Raw genomic sequence first — 20,545 nt, 5'->3', positions numbered from 1 at the left:
GAAAGGCTATTGAGTACAAGTAAGAAATTCACATTTACATGGGAAAAACCAAATTGGTTAAAAAATATTATTCTTTCAAGAAAACTTTGACCATCTCTCTAATTTCTAATCCAAGGATAGATTAAAAAATAGCAACCCACAAGATGTTGTTTAAAATATCATTACAAAATTTGTTGCAAACCCTGCTAAAACGTTTCTATAATGTCTCGTTATATGCTTACAATTTCATATCTATTTCGATTGTTTATATGTGTTACAAAAAATGGTTAGGGAAACAAAACTATTATATTCCGTTTCAACATTTTGCAAAAATATAAAAGTATCGAATGCAAGAAATCGTGTCCGATTTAAAAAATTGTCAACGAAATATTATAAGAACAACCATCGTGTATTGTGAAAATTTCCACGAGTAAAATACGACATACACATATTAATTGTTTTGTTCATAGAGAACAAGTAGTGGTCCTATGAACTAGCAACTTGCATAACCAGCCAATGTAAAACGGGTAAGAAAGGATAAAAACTAGGAAAATACCTTCAGGTGCATAAGGTGTTTAAGTTATACTATATGGCGTCTGGGAAAAATCATTATCCGATTGTATCCATTTTAGGCACAAAGGTGCACTTTGTGCAAAACACGCTCCCTCAATTTTATTAAAATAATTCACACATTTGCCGATATATGCAGTATAAAGTCAATTGGTACTTCGAAAATCTTTTTTAAGTATATAGGGTTTAAAGAAATTATAGACCCGTTTCAATCCATTTCTAACATGTAGTCATACTATTATTAGAAAAGAATTCTCACAGATTTTCTATAATGTAATGTCCGTAAAAACTTGCAGTTGAAACTTTGATCCACATATTCGGTATCTGGGTGCTTGAAAATTTTTTTCCTATTTGGACACTTTTTGGCGATAACATTATGTACCAAATTTGGCCGATATCGGTTAAGTGGGTGCTGATTTGTCTGTTAACCAAAATGTTTCCGGTGCCAAGCTCATCTTTCATTTTTGATCCCAGCTCCTACTAAGCCCTTTTATATCATCGCAATTGTAAAACTTAATGCCTCTGGGATATTTATTTGACGTTTTGTGGGCGTGGGTGGTCTTACGAACCCAGCTATCTGTTCTGTCAAGAAACCCGTGTGGCAAGTTTCTTTACGATATCTCAATTTATACTCAAGTTACAGCTTGCCTAAAACAGACAAACCGACAGACGGACGAACAGACAGTCAACTCGTCTCGTCATTCTCATCATTTGTGTACATATAGCCCTATATAATTCTAGATTTTTTTTGGTGATGCAAAAAAAGGTGAACAAAACTTGCAACATATAGCAAAAATATAAAAATCTTACGAATGTGTTCAATATTCATTATTCGACGAAATTTGGTAATTTATTAAGTAATATTATATGGAATTTAGGTTAATAACAATATTTGGATGGCATCAAGAACGTCACATGGTTAAAAATAATGAAGTCGATCTTTACCTTCGCATAGTTCCTATTCTATGTACTTATATACACATAGTTTAATTTTTTTAATGCGAAAGCATTTTGGGGGCATTATTAAACTCTTGCTTAATACTTATTTATAACAAAAATGTTATTCTGACATGCTCATTTAGGACATTGAACTATGAAGTATATTTAAATATGTTTATGAAAGGCGAATGAATATTACTTATTAATGTATATATGGAAGTAATAAAAGTGTTGGAAATCATATCCAGCGCAAATATTGAAAAACTCGTTTTGCAAAAACAGCAATCAAATTTACAAAGTAAATATTATCTCATTTCAGCTACATAAATCCAAAAAAAAAGAACTACTGCTTGCTAAGCAATTAAAACACAAATACGATATGTATCTAATTGAAAAAATATGATATGTGTCTAGTTGAAAAAAGTACGAATCTTTATTTATTTAAATTTTTATTAAATATCTTTCTTTAATTATTGGTATTTGTTTAAAAAAAAATATTATAAATAATGCAAAAGTCGAGAAATTGCTTGTCATTGGCAAATAATTGGTAAAATATAACTTCATTAATTTTTTTGGTGAAATATTCAAAATAAGTTATGTACTTGTGTGAGTGAAATAACATATATGTATATATATTATAACTGCAAAAATTTTGATTAAAAACTGTTTGCTTTTAATTACATTAGTTTCTTAGTTAGTTGTTTAATTCTATTTTTCATGCATGTTAATATCTATGTATTTATGTAGTCTGGTTTTCATACTAGCGCAACATGTTGTGCAGATTATCATATCACCTGAAACTATTCGAGGTAGGTATGGTGTTATATATACATAAATGATTAGAATGACTTGTCAAAATCCGGTTGATTATAAAATTTGAGCTATTTTTATTAAGATTGTTAAACGTATTCCTTGGGACCAAAGAGGGTATTTCAGAGGGCGTATTCGAGCCATAGAAAAACATATAAAGTGCCCTAACTACCGTAAGCACTGATTTAAGATACACTACTGCAATTTACTGCTCCGAACGCCTGTTTCAAAGGACACCTGCTTGCTGAAACCTTTTAAAAGTGGGTATGACATCTAAATGATTTAATGTACATTTCATCCGACCCGGTAAGGCTAACTCAACCAAATTTGCTAACAAGAAGTATTTTTAACTTCTTTCGCTGTGAAAATGGGTAAAACCACGTAACAATCACGCCCACTCTACATACATATAAAGGTTATGTTGAAAACTACTAGAAGTGTCATAGTTCACTGAATGAATGCACCATAACCATTAAATTTCTAAACTAAGATGGAGAGGTAGAGGTTTATGGGAGCAAGTGTAAATTTGGACAACGGACACCACCCACCTTAATATGACATATATCTAAGGAACTATCCGACCAATCCACCATCCAACAGAATGCCCATATATCTAATATAAATATTTTCATATGTCAGAAATCTTAATGAATTTTGAAATAATTTCATACTAAGTTCAGTACATCCACTTGCTAAAGTCAGTCAGGCCAGTTTTTCACCTAGTTTAGTACAAAGTTTTAACACTACTTGAATGTATATCCTAGGTTTCGATCGTTGCAAGTTGCGAGGGTATAAAATGTTTGGTTATCCTGGTACTTACCATCGTTCTTCCTTACTTGGTTTTTTTTTTATTAAAATATCACAAACAAATTATGTATGTGTATATAATCATAACTAAATGGTGACAAAAAACAATACATTCCATTGAAACGTAAATTCACACATTGGCGTCATTTATTGCAAAAATCGTTTTAATTTAAATTAAATTCAATCAAGTTATATTAAAAAAAACTTCTTTAAACGAAGATATGCCCATACATTTCAAACATATTTTCCCAATGCCACTCTCTGAGAGGGATCAATGCTGGTATTGCCGTGTACGAAGTTAGCGGTCACACTGGTGCCGCTGCTCCATCCTTGATAAGCTGTTACTTTATAGTGCAACGTAACGCCAAAATCAAATTGTAAGTGGAAAAATAAACGAGCGCTATGGTGCAAGCGGTAATCCCCAACCAATGAGGGGACACAATGCCGGCTTTTGATTATTTGTTATCGGGTGCGCCAATGACAGCAATTAAACTCTTGCCTGTAAAAGAGCAGAAGCAGATAAAAACAGTTTTTAGTATATAAACAGATATATTAGATACTATTATTGATAGTTTCTACACATGTTGAGGAACCAAACAGTTAGATATAATATTATTACAATTTAGCAACCAGTTGCTACAAAGTATTAAAGTTTTGTTCGCCTAACGGTTGTACGTATCACATGAAACTAATAAATAGATATAGGGTTGTATAACTGATCAGGGTGACGGGAAAAGTTGAAAACCAGTTGACTGTTTGTCTCTCCGTCCGTCCGTTCGTCCGTTCGTCCATGCAAGTTGTAACTTGAGTAAAATAGAGATATCTTTATGAAACTTGGTATGCAGGTTCTTTAGTACAAAAAAAAAAAATCGAGTCCCTATATAACGGTATTGTTCAAAACTACTAAAAGTACGATAAATAAATAACTTAATGTGTCAGACGTAAAAATTTTCCGCCGGTGATACGACAAGGCTTTGTAGGGGCCTGTGTATAAATTGGATGATGGACGTGGGACCGCCCACTCTTGGTGAAATCCCACATCTCCGGACCCGATAAATCAATTTCGACAAAATTTGAAACGTGGCATTCTTTGCCACCTTATGACTAAAAATTGTTCAAATCCAACCGAAACTGTTCAAGACCCTAGGTACCGAATATGTGGACACAGTACCTATAGTTGACTTCTGTTCGAAAATATCGGTCAATGTGTGAGAAATGCATATAAAATCAGACCGAATCTTTTTCCTGCAGTAGTAATTCTAATACCTAATATAAAGATTTTCGAACTTCCTAGTGACTTTATGCTGGATATATCAATTAATATTTGAGTTATCTCAATGAAAATTTCAGAACGTATTTTACTGATTTTGTATTATGACTATGTATAATGATTTTGGTTTTTTTAACAAATCTATGCCAAATATATATGTAGGTCAGTGTAAAAGTTATATACCTGTATGGTGTATGTATATATAAAATTGTTTAGATTCCGATCCTCCGGTTCGCGTTTTACATCGTAAGGTATTTCCGTGGCTTTGATTCCTGCAAGTTGCAAGAGCATAAAATGCTGGACTGCACCTTTTTTTTGCCCTTTATTTGGTTATTTGGTTTGTGAAACACTTCTATATTTATAAAATTCTATAAATTAATAATAACTTCTTGCTGGGGTAATCAAAACGTTTTTTGGCTAAACTCCTCATTATTTGTATATGTGGGGACCCGCGCCAAGCTCATTGTCCAATTTTGATATCATATGAAGCCTTTTCATATCTTTTATGTGAAATATTCAAAGTTTCTTCAGATCTATTTCAATATGTTTTAAGTGGTGTAAGCAATAAAAAAATGTCGCACTCTGCGGCAACACGTTGCGAAAGTATAAAAATATCATTCTTTGCACCTATGAACCTTCTGAACTATCACTGAAAGCCTAGACAATACACGAAATGTATTATTATTTTAAAAGTTTACTATTTATTATAAATTACAAAGAATTCGAATAACTTATAGCTGTTTTTGCCTTCCAAAGCCAATTTAGGACTTCTATGCGCTTCTTCTCTATTCTACTTAGTTTCTAGAATAACTATTTAATAAATTAACCAACACCTAACCTATAACAAGTCTAGCATTCAGTGTCGTCTCAGCTTTACGCCATTAAGCGTGTTACGAAAACTGGAAAACAAGCTATAAATATTTTCGAATATCCACAATATTCAAATATTATTGAATGACTACCAGTGTTGGTACGAATATTTCAAAACGCAACAACATTTTCCGGATAGACTAACATCATGTTTGTACACACCTCCACTCAAGGCGGCATTTATGTGGCAAAGAGCAACACTAAAACATCGATACGATAGGCAACTCACCACGTTTTTCCAAGGTATCGCTTACAGCTATACTGATGACATTATAGAACAATATAAAGTTCGGCTTCCATACAGCGTTGGGCCTAAGTCCCCAGTAATCTATTTTACGGGTGCGAAAAAGAGAGAGAAAGAACGAAAAAAACGAGTTAAATCAGTATGACTGACATATTACAGGTAAGCGGTGGGCGTGCGCTTCATACTATTACTTACTTTTTTAATGCATTCATTATCGGCCACTGTTTTTGCAGCGTTCGCGCATCGGTTTGAACGCAGTGCTATTCTTGTAGTTATTCATTTGCTTAATCTGTTTGAGCGGTATATTATACTGGAAGCCATCTGAACCGTGGTAAGCAATGTATAGGCGAATTTGTTGCCGTAACGGAAATGTATGGAGATTGCTGAAAATTTGTTGACGTTGACGCTGTTTGAACTTATGTATAGTGTTACATTGCTTGGTGTGTTCAGTACACGTGATAATAACTAGTTGAGTGCCACTTGCAGCTTATGATTGGCTAGTATTTGACGACATGACATGCTTCTTGACAAATTTGTTTACAAATCACCAAATTGACACGAATACTTGTTGTCAGTAATTGAAAATGTTTGTAAAACACTTGTGGAGTGGAAATTTAAAACAATGCATTCTGCGCCCGATTTGACTCCCATAGATTCAGGAGAAGGAGAAAAGTCTGTGCATAATATAAAAGTGTTTAAAAATATTTAACACAATTTTTTGCAAAAGTTTTATCTGAATAACTTTCTAAATAAGTAAAGCTTAAGTAAAGTCAGAAAAAATTATCAGTGTATCAGACGGTATGTATTGCTTTAATATCTTTTCGAGACAACTTACATTAGATACTGATTACGGTATACAACTTGTTATTTTATTTCACAGGTGAAATATTTTATACACAAGTGTTTCATATGAATCGGAATAAAATAGGAATAATAATAAGTTTGGAACAGTATTAGGTTAAGTCCCATTTCTAAGTAACAACACTGCAGTTTTCAATCAAATTTGGTGCATAATCTTTATGTTAAGTAATGCCAAACTTTTTCAACTTAAGTCTAATAGAATTTGCTCTTAAAAAAATAGTACTCGTGTTTCATTCTCTGTTTGTTTTCAAATATTGTGAATATTTGTTTCTAACCTGCTCGACCAGGCAAAGCTGCAATAGCGTCATGTATGTAATATTGCAATTTGCTACAAAATGGCTTAGCACACTTACTAAACAATAAAAAATCTATGAAACGTATTTGAGTTTTTTAACTGATTTATAAAATATTTACAGAAATTTTTTTAACTGAAGTGCGAATAAATATTGTGCTCTCAATAAAGCGGTTCTTTGCCACTACCGCAATGCAAAACTAAAGCTTCGAAAAACGTTTTCTTCGATCGTCTTTGCTTAGTCTAATGCCGTTAGTTTGAGGGGTTCGAAAAAGTTTGAAGAAATAAACAAAAAGACACAAGTTGTGGTAAGAAATAAATTGTGGCATAGTATGTACTGAAATTGAGAGTACTATTACGGACATTTGTACTATTGAGTAAAAGTCACCGTTGATAAGTTTGGGTTCAGCCAAATTGCACAAATTTCAATACCTCCTTGTAGTTAGTTTATGGCCGCTAATGATTTATTGATGAGGCTGACTGGTTAAACAAACCATGTTTAACATATAACTTACATTTTTAACAGCAAAACTTTTCGATGGCTTACTGCAACAAGTTTTCTACATTTGGTGAAATATAAAATTTACCAAATAATATTATTGCAGCTGCGGATGCTACTATTTCTAACCATACTTGCTTTAATTTATTGTTGATGGGGTGGCATACTTTAAAATTCGCAAAATGGCAAATTTACCTGTACAGATGCTTGCATATATACACGCGACATTACACAAGCCACACACAAGAAGATTTCAAGGTTTGTTCCCGAAAACAGAAAAAATAAATGAAGTCGTGCTAAATAAAATTTTTTTGTTTTCGTATATAACCTAGTCGGTACATGCAAAGGTCGAAAAGAAAACAAATGGTTTCAACGTGGGTGCAAACTACAGTAATGACTAATGAAAGAAGAAGAATTATTCGGCTTCGCACATTGTTCATGTAGAAATATGACAGTATAGATACTACTGTGGTCAAACTAAAAGGTGAATTTTCAGATCGGTAAATTTGGTAGTACTGTTAATGACATCTATGCTAAATTTCACGTATATTCATTAATATTTGAGATATGCGTCGTTTTGTGAGGCTCTAAAAGTGAATTCTTCGCTTTTCACTATGCCTGAGTTTATTGAACAAAGAAGTGCGAAAATGCAACATCTCATACTGCATTGGTTATTCGTGATCATTTCCCCACATTTTTAACTAATATCGTGCCGCAACCACCGCATTCGCCTGATTTACCATCGTGTGTCTTTTGGCTATTCAGCAAATTCACAGGACACCGTATTGACTCAATTGAGTATCTAAAATTCACCTTTCAATTTGATCACAGTAGTAAATCAAAGAAATATTTAATGTTAATTTGACTATTTAAAAGCTTGGTTTAGAAATGCATTGGAAGGATTCCCATATTGCCTTTTGCGACTTCTAACACTTGCCAACGAAGACACCGGTTACACCAAGCATTTTATGCTCTAGCCCTCGTAGTACTTTTACATATGTATATATTGTTACCAAAACTTTTTATTAAACCCGAATTTGGACGATATATGTGACAGAAAGAAAACTGGAAGTTCGAAAATCATTGTATTAGGTATATGTATGTGGCTAAGGGAGTATTGATTCGAATCAAAACTTTTTTGACAAAAGAGTAGATTATTATAAAGGAAACATTTTCTTCGAAATTCAATAATATAACTCACAGATTGGCTGATGTTTTCGGCAAGGAGGCAGCCATAAGCACTTGAGTGACTTGTATATTGGAAGGTGACAAAATCGGATATATTAAAAGTAAGTGGTTTTAGTCTGATTCCGCTCAATTCGACACGTCAATATGAAGACATCTGGGTTATGTTTTATACCCAATTTGGTTACAATCGGTCGAGTAGATACAGAGCTATAGATATCTACCCGAAAGTTGGCGACCGGCTAACAATCGTTTTTATAAAAAGTTGATTTTTCACGCTTTTGCTAGTTTTTTTACAAAAATATAGCTAGTGGGCGTAATTACTATTCACCTATTTTTGTTCTCTCGCAAGCACAGTAGAAATGATTCGTCCAGTTGATATGTTCAGTGCAAATTTGAGTAATATAGCTTGAATGGCTTGGGAGACATACATACAATAAACCTGTTAGGAAGGTCCTACCTGTTAGGTAGGTCCACGTACAATTATTAAAAATTTTCGAATCACATGTCCATGAATTCGACCTTACTTTTTTATCAAGGAACACGTGTACCAAGTTTCATCTAGATATCTTAATATTTACTTAAGTTATCGTTTGTACGGACGGGCCGGCAGACATTTCGATTTCAACTCATCTCATCGCTCTGTTCATTTATATATATATATATTTCGATTAGTTTTAAGTGATACAAACAACCGTTACTCTATTATACCCAATCACAACTTGTTGTAAGAGTATGAAAATTCTTCAGACCCTTCGAAAGTATAGAGTGCAATATGATAAATCTTTTTCATTTCGTTTATTTTTACGATTTAAGACGCTTCGCTAGTTTTAGGTTAGATATATCATAACAGTACATAAACTGTATACAACCTAATAGTGAATACTTGTAAATATTTGTAATGAAGTACATATATGTATAAACATATAACTGCATAATAGCGAAGAAGTGATAAAAATGATATGATACGGGAAGGCTTTGAAATCTCGGTATTACGAAAGTGTTTTAATTTTAACAATAAATTTTTTTTTAAAGTGCTACTTATCAGTTTCAGGATGAGCTAGAAATTTCCAATCACTCTTTATAAGAAAGTAGGAATACATTATACATTATTTGTAAGCAATAAGTAGTATAGTTACCATAAAAATTAGTTTGTTTTCTTTTAATAAATGGTAGTACGCCAAAAGCAATTCCGATGTTCCCGTCATGATTTAAGGCATATCATAGATGTGAAAAGTTTCCAAACCTGGCTCGAAAATTTTAATTCTATTTTCCTCATATTAAGGTTTATCAGGCTATTGGCTTTATATCTAAATCTGAAATAATCAACTCCTTAGAATTGTGACCAATTCACTAAATTCAAAATGCTCCTTAACAACGATAAAACACTCTTCGGTCATGGATTTCTTCTCTGCGGAAGGTGTTAATATAATTTACATAAAGTTCTGTATAATTGCTAAGATTTTTAACTGAAAATTGTATTTTCCTAAAGCGTCGACTCTCGGAAGCCCTAAAGCTAATGCTATCAAAATAATACTAACCTTTTCGCCGGCATAATGGAAATATTTATACTGGGAAACGGAACTACAACACTAATTAATAAAGTTTTGATTGCGATTCTACTACAATGCACCCAAACACGTGTATGTGTACGTATAAATTTCTGGGAAAATTCTCATTTTTCTTGACACATACACTTGAATACTTACAACTGATGTCCAACTTCTCGACCAATAAGTCGGCCAAATCCTTGCAGTAATGCTGAAAGTGGTCATTGTCATCCAATGACGGGTGCTACGACGTCATAGAGAATTCTTCGAGTAACGATGTGTGTGTGTGTGTGTAATTGACCCTTCGATCGCTGATGTAAAATTTTATTTCTCCTGTGAGACCTTCGATTTACACCTGTCGGCGAATGACTGAGCGGTAAGTACAGCATATTAAATAGAGAAACATAAAAAGAGATGAGCAAAGGTAAATAATTTCAACTATAACTAAGTAAAACTATTTGTAGTTGGCTGTATTATCTACGTGCAGACTTTTATGTTCATGTGAGTGTGGTGGAAGTACTTCTGGTGAGTGCTTGGCACATAGAGTCATATGCACACTTATACCTAGATATGTATGTACTTATATATAAGAAGGTATCACCCTAGCATGGTACACAAGCTTCTTTATTAATAACATTTTATGATGCGAAGTTTAATGGTTGATTTAAATTGCGAAGCTGCATTTTGTTGTATCGACATACTGGCGTGTACGTAATATTTGTATGTAAAGGTTTCCATGTTGTAAACGGTTCTTATTCAATGCAATACAACATTCGCCCACGAAAATGTGTTATCCAATTAAATGATGCTTATGTTACCAATTACTCACATTTTATACATTACGCTATAACATGACGTTGAGCTTAATTCAACAAGTGTTTTCATTGCACATACATATACACATTACTTACACACCTACATATGTAAGTCTCGGTGTATTTTATGAGGATTGCACTATGTTTTTGATGATAACCTTTGTTTGAATGAGTGCTCGTTGAAGGAATGATTTTCCACTAATTAAGCTCATTTTTCAGGTAGACATCAATGAAGTACTCAACACTTGCGATAAGTAATGACGACAATAATGAAGCATTAAATGATGCGTACCTAATTAGAATAAGGAATATTCAGTTTGAAGTTTTCGCACTTTAAATAATTATATTTTTCCACATGTGAAATGGCCGATTACGATGGAGCAGACGCTCCACTGCCCGATCATGAACAAGTTCGAATAGCAATTACCCGCCCGAAGAACAACAAAGCCGAGGGGGCCGATGGATTGCCGGCCGAGCTATTCAAACACGGCGGCGAAGAACTGGTAAGGAGTATGCATTACCTTCTTTGAAAAATGTGGTCGGACGAAAGCATGCCCAACGATTGGAATTAAACTGTGCTCTGCACAATCCACAAAAAGGGAGTCCCCATAATCTCCGCCAACTACCGTCAACAAACTGATTGGGCCTTATCAGTGTGGCTTTAGACCTAGCAAATCAACAACTGACCAGATATTCACCATGCGCCAAATCTTGGAAAAGTCCCGTGAAAGGAGAATCGACACACACCACCTCTTCGTCGGTTTCAAAACTGCTTTCGTCAGCACAAAAAGGAGCTGCCTTTATGCCGCGATGTCTGAATTTGGTATCCCTTCAAAACAAATACGGCTATGTAAACTGACGTTGAGCAACACCAAAAGCTCCGTCAGGATCAGGAAGGACCTTTCCGAACCGTTCGGTACCAAACGAGGTTTCAGATAAGGCGACTTCATATCGTGCAACTTCTTAAATCTGCTGCTGGAGAAATTAGGTCGAACTGCAGAACTTAATCGAGCAGATACAATATTTTATAAGAGTGTACAGCTGCTGGCGTATGCCGATGATATTGATATCATCGGCCTCAACACCCGCGCTGTTAGTTCTGCTTTCTCTAGACTGAACAAGGAAGCAAAGAAAATGGGTCTGGCAGTGAACGAGGGCAAGACGAAATGTCTCCTGTCATCAAACGAACAGTCATCGCACTCGCGACTTGGAACTCACGTCACTGTTGACAGTCATAACTTTGAAGTTGTCGATAGTTTCGTATATTTATTTATTCATTTATTCATTTATGAACGCCAATCGGCAATATACAGTAAAAAGGAATAATAATGTTATTATTAATATTAATATTGCAAGAATAAATTAAGTCGCTATATCAGAGAAAATGAAATATAATACAAAGAATTTAAAAAAATGCAATCCGAGTTTTAGCTATTGTGGCGGTCGTACAGATGTCTTCTCAGGTTAAAGTTGAAGGAATGGATGGAACCTCCGAAGAACTGGATCTGAGGAGTCATGTCATTGACGTAATTAGCTATCCTGTTACTGGGACCATGTATGACATAATTTTTAGTTGATTTGGTTGTTCTAATAAAGCGGTTGCGCCTGAGACTTGGGCCGTCTGTGATCATTTTAAAGCTGTCTTGTACCTCCGGAGCATCGATGAGACCATTCATTACTTTATAAAAGAACATTAAGTCCGCCAGTTTACGCCGAATCAAAAGAGGGTTAATCAGGAACTGCTTCATTGCATCCTCCACTGCTGCTGTTGATGTTTGCCGAGTTATAAAGAATGACAGTGACTTGCAGAATTTTTTCTGAATTTTTTCAAGTCTATTGACTTGAATATCAGTAAATGGTGACCATATTACCGTCCCATATTCTAAGATGGGAAGAACTAGCGTCGTAAAGAGTTTAACCAGAGTGGACGCATTACTGAAGTCTTTAGCTGCTCTAATGATAAGTCCAAGCACTTTGTAAGCCTGTAAGGCGATTTTATCAATGTGTTTGTTGAAAGTTAACTTATTATCTATATTTATCCCGAGATCTTTAGTTTCGATGACTTCCTGAAGTTTTTGACCGTTTATTGTGTAGTTCATGACTTCAAGTGAGCGTGCTCTTGAGAAGGACATTACAGCGCACTTAGTGATATTTAAGTATAATTTATTGGTATTACACCAGGTGTTTAGAGTATCTAAGTCATGCTGCAAACCGATTTTATCTTGTTCATCATGTATCGTCCTGAAGATTTTAAGGTCGTCCGCGTACAGCAAGTATTCCGACTTGAAATGTTTACCAATATCATTAACAAATATATTGAATAACAAAGGACCTAGATGTGAACCTTGAGGGACTCCAGACAGCACATCGTATTCTTTTGACAGATGACCATCAACTCTGACCTGGAGATGTCTGTTAACTAGGTAAGAATGGAACCATTTGAGTGCCGTGCCGTTTACACCATAGTTTTTTAGCTTCATCAATAATGTATCATGGTCAACTTTGTCGAATGCCTTACTGAAGTCAGTGTACACTGCATGAACACTAGTACCAGCATTCATAGACTCAAGTATGTAATTAATATAAACAAACAGATTGGTTGTTGTGGATCTTCTGCCAACAAACCCATGCTGACGGGTGATGATAATATCCTTGAATGACGCTGCCAGTTGTGCTAAGACTACTTTTTCAAAGAGCTTTGCTAGTGACGATTGGATGCAAATTGGACGGTAGTTTTTGACATCAGATCTATGTCCAGATTTGTGTATTGGACAGACGTATGATTTTTTCCAACATGTTGGGAAAATTCCTTGTGATAGCGATTTACTAAATATATTGGCTCACAGAGTCCTACCGCACAGAGTCCTACCGCACAACCTCGAAGGAAAATATTTGGTAGTCCATCGGGGCCTGCGCCTTTATTTATATCAAGTAATGTTAGCTGTTTGAAGACGACGTCAAAGGTAGCATCCATGTCGGATAAGTTGCAGTTTGTTCCGAAATTGCCGTCATGATTAGTTGGAGCTGCATGTACGGCCTCTGAATCTTGTGTGTATTCAGCATCAGAGGATGTATAGGTACCCTCAAAGAAAGATGCAAATAAGTTACTAATATCTTCTCCAGTGTTCGCTGTTGAATTGTTCCAATGTACTTTCGCCGGTATCTCTGTATTATTTTTTTTCTTGTTCTTGATGAATTTCCAGAAGGCTTGGGTGTCTGTCTTGATGGAGTCTTCCACCTGGATCACATAATTCTGGTAACATCTAGCATCTTTGGGAACTAGTATTGACACCACCAACAATGAAATCCAACGCAGTGTAACTCTTGCCAACAAGACTCTCGGCGAACAAAAACCAAACTCTATAAGCCATAATAATTCACGTCTTGCTATATGGTGCAAAGGTCTGGACGATGACAACAACCGATGAGTCGACGTTGCGAGTTTTCGAGAGAAAGGTTCTGCGAAATTTTATGGTCCTTTGCGCGTTGGCCACGGCGAATATCGCATTCGGTGGAACCATGAGCCGTATGAGGTATATGACGACATTGACATAGTTCAACGAATTAAAAGACAGCGGTTACGCTATCTAGATCACGTTGTACGAATGGACGAAAACACTCCAGCTCTGAAAGTATTCTACGCAGTACCCGCCGGGGGAAGTAGAGGAAGAGGAAGACCTCCACTTCGTTCGAAGGATCAGGTGGAGAAGGACCTGGCGTCGCTTGGAATATCCAATTGGTGCCACGTAGCGAAAATAGGAAACGACTGGCACGCTGCTGTTAACTCGGCTATAATCGCGTAAGCGGTGTCTACGCCAGTATAGAATAAGTAGAAGAAATTTAGTAGTACATCTTCATATAATTTTGCTAAAATATCTTACTTATAGGCCAATATATACAGCATTTGTAACGCCATGGTAGTGTATAAAATGCATTAGGCGATTTTTACGATGAGTGAAATTATGCAAAAAAGAAGTTTCGCTAAATTTTTTGTGCGAAATCAAAGATATTTTGGCTGGTACAAATTATTCCAAGCGAGTCAAAAATGCATTGACGACGAACCATTACAGCCATTAACAACACACAATGATGGTCACAACGTCAATAAAATAAAGTAATTGTTGCTTGAGAATCGTGGACTCATAGTCTGTGATCTTACTGGGAACGTTGGAATATCGGAATGATCAGTGAAAACCATTTTGAAATTCACAAAATTTTTTCGAAAAACGGCGTCGCGTTAACATCTGTGAAACAAGGCTTTCCGACTACCATGATGTCATGAAACCTATTATTACTGGCGATCAGTCTTGCATTAATGCGTCCGACCCAGACGATCAATTGGCCGAATATCGTGGCAAAGCCGAGCAGAAAAAACTACGTCAATGCAAGTCAAGGATATGTTGACAGCAATTCGTTAAAAGAGACCGGAAGATAGAATTAAAAATTTTGGTTATATATGGTTGGTTTAATTGGTTAAAGCCTTTTTTTTGTTTGAATTCTCACCGTAATGTGGAAATTGCGGAATATTTATTACCTACCAAATTTGGTTAAAGCCTGTTGAGTAGTTGTCGAGGTATTGTATGTCTCTGGCGAATTTATTTATAGATTTATCACATTTTAATAATTGTTAACAAAGCCATTATATTGGGTTTTAATCGGATGTCACGCATTTTCACAGTGTACGTAATGATAATAAGATGTGCCATCGGAGAAACTTGTTGTTGTTGCTTGGTGTGTGCAAGAGATACGTATATTGAACTTTTTAGAGGGCTCGGTCACCGAGTCCTCTTTACAGCATATTATATAAGAAGCAAAAATTTATCGAAAATGGCTTATCCAAAAAGTGACTCTAAATATTAAGTCATTAGGAATTTCACAATTTCACTTCATCCGAAAAAAATTACTACTGGGAATGATGCAGACTTTAGAAAGATGTATCGTAAAGTAGTAAGTTTTCGAATAATAAAGATTTCCGCTGGAATAGCGCCCGCTATTTGAGGAACATGCCAAGGATGGCGATGATGACATGCTGCGGCGCTCATTAGGCGAGGTAGCAAAAAGGCTACCCAAGATAAGATAACATAAGTAGCCTTAGTTTTTCTCTAAGGAGGTTGATTACATATTTACACCTGCTGAGGTTATGACCTTCCATTAGTGGCTTGGCATGAAGCATGCCTTAGCTCCTTCTTCTTTCCGGAGCAGCTCCCCTATAGTATTGACTACCCAAACCGCGAAACTGTAAAGCGAGCAAATAACGCCACAGAAGCCTTCCGTCTCTAAAAGCTGTAATCACCCCCGGGTAGAGGAACTGCGTGACCATAATGGGTGCACTCGTTACTGCTATTTAAGCTGCATTTATTTAAAAGAATAATAAGAGCAGTACGTGTAACTCTAATTGTAGCTACTTTGATATTTTATGTATCAAAACATACTTACTCATATACATACATATATGATTAGTTAATTTTATTTGTATTATATCAGCGTTCTTATTTTTTGCGATTTGTAATAATAGTGGAAAATCATACTATTATTGTATTTAATAGTATTTTCTAAATGTGAACTATTCTGTATTACTACTTTCCCTGCCTCAACATTTCACGCACACTTAGTCTGAAACACCAACTTACAAAGCAAACACTTGTTTCATTGCTGATTTCCTCATACACAGTCAATGTGTTTATCTCTCAATTGCATTTAAATAATTAGCACTTCAAAAAGAACTAACTAAAGACACTAATAAAAGAGTTTTTAGAAATATTAACAGAAGAGCGAAGCGGCACACTCGTTCGTGCTTATAATTTAATTTAATTCGGTGAGTAGCGCTTTTCATACGCACGGCTAACTGAAATCATTATTCTAGGTCCTTTAACATCGCACACGAGTCTCACTTCTTCTACGTGCTCATCCGTTACAGTAAGCGTTCTAATATGTACTAAAAGTACCTTAGAAAATTATCGTTGCTTAAACCACGAAAAACTCGCATTCATATTGCATATCCATGCGATACTTATTAATGTGTGTGCTTGCTAGCGAATGTTTATGCTTCAATTGGATGCTATGTTTGAATATTGCACTACATCAGTTATGCTGCTTGTCGTCAGGATCCACTGTGCCGAAAGCAGATGAAACAGTTTCGTGATGAGGAGCTTAATTCGCGGCTCAGCTCTGTACATTTCCAAATAAATACGGTGCTCTCCCGCAGACATTGTAGTTTTAGTACTTTACAGGCAGTCATAACTTATCTGAAAGTTTGGGTAGGAAAAATAAAAATGAGAGAGAGCATACATTTCAATTAGCCTATGACTATGATTCCTACCCTATTGAACAAAGCTCTCGTTCTGCAGGAAGTACCTCAAATTCAGTAAAGGTTTTATCACTTTGATTGCGTTACTCAGTTAACATATTATTTTATTTGTACTCAGCACAATACCTTTACTACATTAACATTTTAGAACATTGTAATCGTTTTTTAAGGCACAGTCGAAATCGGTCAAAGAGAACTGTTATGAGAAAAGAAGAAAGAGAGTGTAGACTTTAGTTACAATGTTTTGTAACATTCTCAAAGTATGTGAAGGAGGAGTAGTATAGGAAGGAGAGCACAAAAGAACATTTGAGTTATATTGAACAGTAGCGCAGCATCCACATGATGTTCTTTTACCATAATTGTCTTTTAGTAAAATCACAGTACAAGATGGTAAGAGAAATAGCAGAACGTACATTAAAGTATTTTTAGCAGCTGCTAAACATTTACAAGATAGGGTCATTTTGTCAATACATTTCTGTCATTCATTAACATTAACATAAACTGGGCAAGGAGTAAATTGTCCTAGGCAATACTCTTTAGAATCCACAGAAAATAACAGTAACATAATATGTAAATTGTACAGTTTCCACAGCATGTTCTTTCAGGATAAACCAAACGTTCACTAATAGCGTAAGTTCGTAAAAATGGCAAATGAATATGACGAAATCGTAAATTTTGGTTATTTTACATAAAATTAAGAGCATCCAATGGACGTTTTTAACAATTTTTTTAGTATCTGTTTGAGATCACCATATAGTCGAATTATTACCACTCAAAATCGGTAAAAGTACTCGCATTTTACCCTCTCAATAAGAGTGCAACTAGCTCAATAAGAGTATGAGCTCGTGAAAATAATAACATGCGTATTGCTATATTATCGTTAAAAGTGTGACAGTAATAGAGCTATAATACACATATGTATGTTAGCATTCTCATAAGAAATTGTACAGCATATCCAAAATTGTGGAATTTTTACAAAACTTGCATTTTTTAGTGAGAGAATTGGGAGAGCGCGTAAATTTCGATAAGGTATTGCTACTTCATTATCTACATCACTAACAGTAAGCCTTAGCAATCAAAGCGTTATACATTGAAAGTCATTTGAGATAAATAGTATAAAATATGCAACCCTGATACAACAACATTCCTCTCCAATTCACCAAAGCTAACCACTTCGGGCGATTGAATTTTACAGCCAGGCTAATTTTTGACTATACAATTTTTCGTAGGATAACAGCTCACAGTAGCTAAACATATAACAAAAGTTTCGTGACCGTCCTTCTTGATTTCCATACCGCTTACTACAGCTTATCCTGGTAAGGCTGTAACCGTTGTTGTTTGACCCATTATTCGTCAGCATCCTCTGCAGAAATGCAGCGACAGCGATTTGGTGGTATTTGCTAAGTTCAGTTTCTTAAATATTATTTAAAATAATATATCATTACCGCTAAATATGTACATAATTTCTTTATATTTTATTTTATATGCACATATGTACTATATGTACCATTAACAGTTCATAAAAGCAGAATGCCCAAATACCTATTTAACGTTATTGCTCATTCTTATGTAAAGTAGTTATTAAGAAAAAGAGAGCTGTAAAAATTGGGACTTTAAAATTGTAATAGACTGCTTACATATTAAGCTTAGTACTTAGTACATGATAAATGAGACTAGCAAATGTACACAGGCAAACATACAAATAATTGTGTGAACGAAACTTACTAGGCGCATAGGTTTACTAAGCAGCCATAACAAAACAAATACAATCATAAGGGGGCACTCAATGCAAATATAATTATTGACTGCACTGAGGTGAATGACTTTAAATACATGACCTTGAATATTTTAGAAAAAAGTAATATGATAAATATTACTAAAGAATGCAGTAATCCTCAATCGTTGACCCAGTAAAGTTCAAATTAAATAAAACAAGGAAGGAAGAGCTAAGTTACTTACTTGGATAATGGCAAGGATTAAAACCAAGCAAGTACCTTCAGGTAAAATATTCGTTATCCAGGGGCTTGAACAGTTTTAGTTAGACCCTGATAATTTCTAGTCATAAGGTGTCATCCCCTGAAAACATTATTCGATCAAGGTTTTATCCCGTAATATTGATTGCTTCTCGATTTGAACTCACGAGATATTTGTTTTCACCTAAAAATGGGTGGTACCTCGTCCATCGTCCAACTTTGACCCCGTCTCCATTAAAACCCTGTTTGGTGTAGGAAAATATAAAATCTAAGTATATGTATAATTTGTTGCCCTAAAAATCTGCAAAAATTGGATATATTAATGTTTTCGGTGTTAAAAAAAAAAATTCAAAAAACGTTTTATACCTTTTCTCATTTTCCATCCTTAAAATAAATTAAATAAAGAAATTTCAAATCGGCAGTAAATGTAAATTAAAAATATATATGTATGTGTATTTGTTTGTTTATTTTGAATCACAGTAGAATAAAGCTGCAAAAGAAAACGCATACATAAATGTATGCCTTTTTTGATAGTTCCAAAATTCAGTAAATAAATTTTGAGTTGGCATTTTATTCATAAGGGAATTTTAAAAAGACCGTTATAAAAATTTAAATAAAATTCTTAATTTCTGTGATAGTACATTCAATATCATAATGTATGCAACCCGAATTCTTTTGCATGACCACCACGGGCGCGCTTGCAGATGTCCAGACGCTGAACCCAATTTTCGGCCGATGCCGCTGCAATTTCACATTCGATATTCGTACGAAGTTCCTCAATCGTCACTAGCTTATTGGCATAAACCATAGACTTAACGTAGCCCCACAGGAAGTAGTCTAACGGCGTCAAATCGCAAGACCGAGGCGGTCAATTGACTATGCCATTTCGTTAGATAACACGTTCACCAAACTTGGTTTTCAATCAATCGATTATGAATTCGCTGTGTGGCTTGTGACGCCATCCTGTTGAAACCACATATTTTCCAAGTTCAATTCATCAAATTCTTACCAAAAATATTTAGATATCATTGAACGGTAGCTATTCCCATTCTCAGTAACGTGACGGTCTTGATCATAATGGAAGAAATACGGCCTAATGACGTCGCCGGCCCATAACCGCACCAAACCGTAATTTTTGCAAGATGCAATGGTGACTAATGAAGTACATACGTGCTTTCATAAGAATAAAGAATTTCATTTATATCTCAAACTTATTATTATAAAAAAATTGTTGCGCTCTTTTTGAAAAACCCGCTCTTAAAGTTGAGGCCACTGACTCCGAATTAAATTTTAATAATTTCGACTCGCTGTTGGATCGTTTGTCTTTCCGTGATGAAATGGCAAACCTTATTGAAGGGAAATATTCAAATTGCGGGAAAAATATGGCGTGGTTTGCTGTTCCTATCGGTCTAATTTTTTAGCCCCCTTTTGAAAACCCTTTATTGTTAAAATTTTTTAAAACTCTCATTAATGACTGACAAGGCAGAAGCAGTTCTAATGGTGTTGTTATTTAAGTATTTCATTTTAGTTTGCTGTAAATCACAAGTTTCAAGGTAAAAGGACTTATGATGAAA

At 35.0% G+C, this 20,545-nt stretch overlaps 1 long non-coding RNA gene across 8 annotated transcripts; it reads right to left on the bottom strand.

The window, feature by feature from the left end:
- Positions 1 to 3,217: 3,217 nt before the first annotated feature.
- LOC126762726 (uncharacterized) lies at positions 3,218 to 16,722 on the bottom strand. 8 transcript variants are annotated; one of them, XR_007667511.1, is made up of 5 exons: positions 16,637 to 16,722; positions 10,036 to 10,245; positions 5,685 to 6,163; positions 5,475 to 5,573; positions 3,218 to 3,604 (listed from the first exon to the last, which is right to left on the bottom strand). It is a non-coding gene; the product is annotated as an uncharacterized LOC126762726 (long non-coding RNA). The 8 variants fall into 8 exon arrangements; XR_007667505.1 differs by lacking the exon at positions 16,637 to 16,722 and adding an exon at positions 16,128 to 16,626; XR_007667507.1 differs by lacking the exon at positions 16,637 to 16,722 and adding an exon at positions 16,128 to 16,626 and having other exon boundaries at positions 10,036 to 10,231.
- Between the last annotated feature and the right edge of the window lie 3,823 nt (positions 16,723 to 20,545).

Source organism: Bactrocera neohumeralis, chromosome 6, assembly GCF_024586455.1.
Source record: "Bactrocera neohumeralis isolate Rockhampton chromosome 6, APGP_CSIRO_Bneo_wtdbg2-racon-allhic-juicebox.fasta_v2, whole genome shotgun sequence".
Classification (NCBI taxonomy): Eukaryota; Metazoa; Arthropoda; class Insecta; order Diptera; family Tephritidae; genus Bactrocera; species Bactrocera neohumeralis.
Note: the sequence above shows the minus strand (reverse complement) of the source record. Positions and strands in the feature narration are given on the sequence as shown.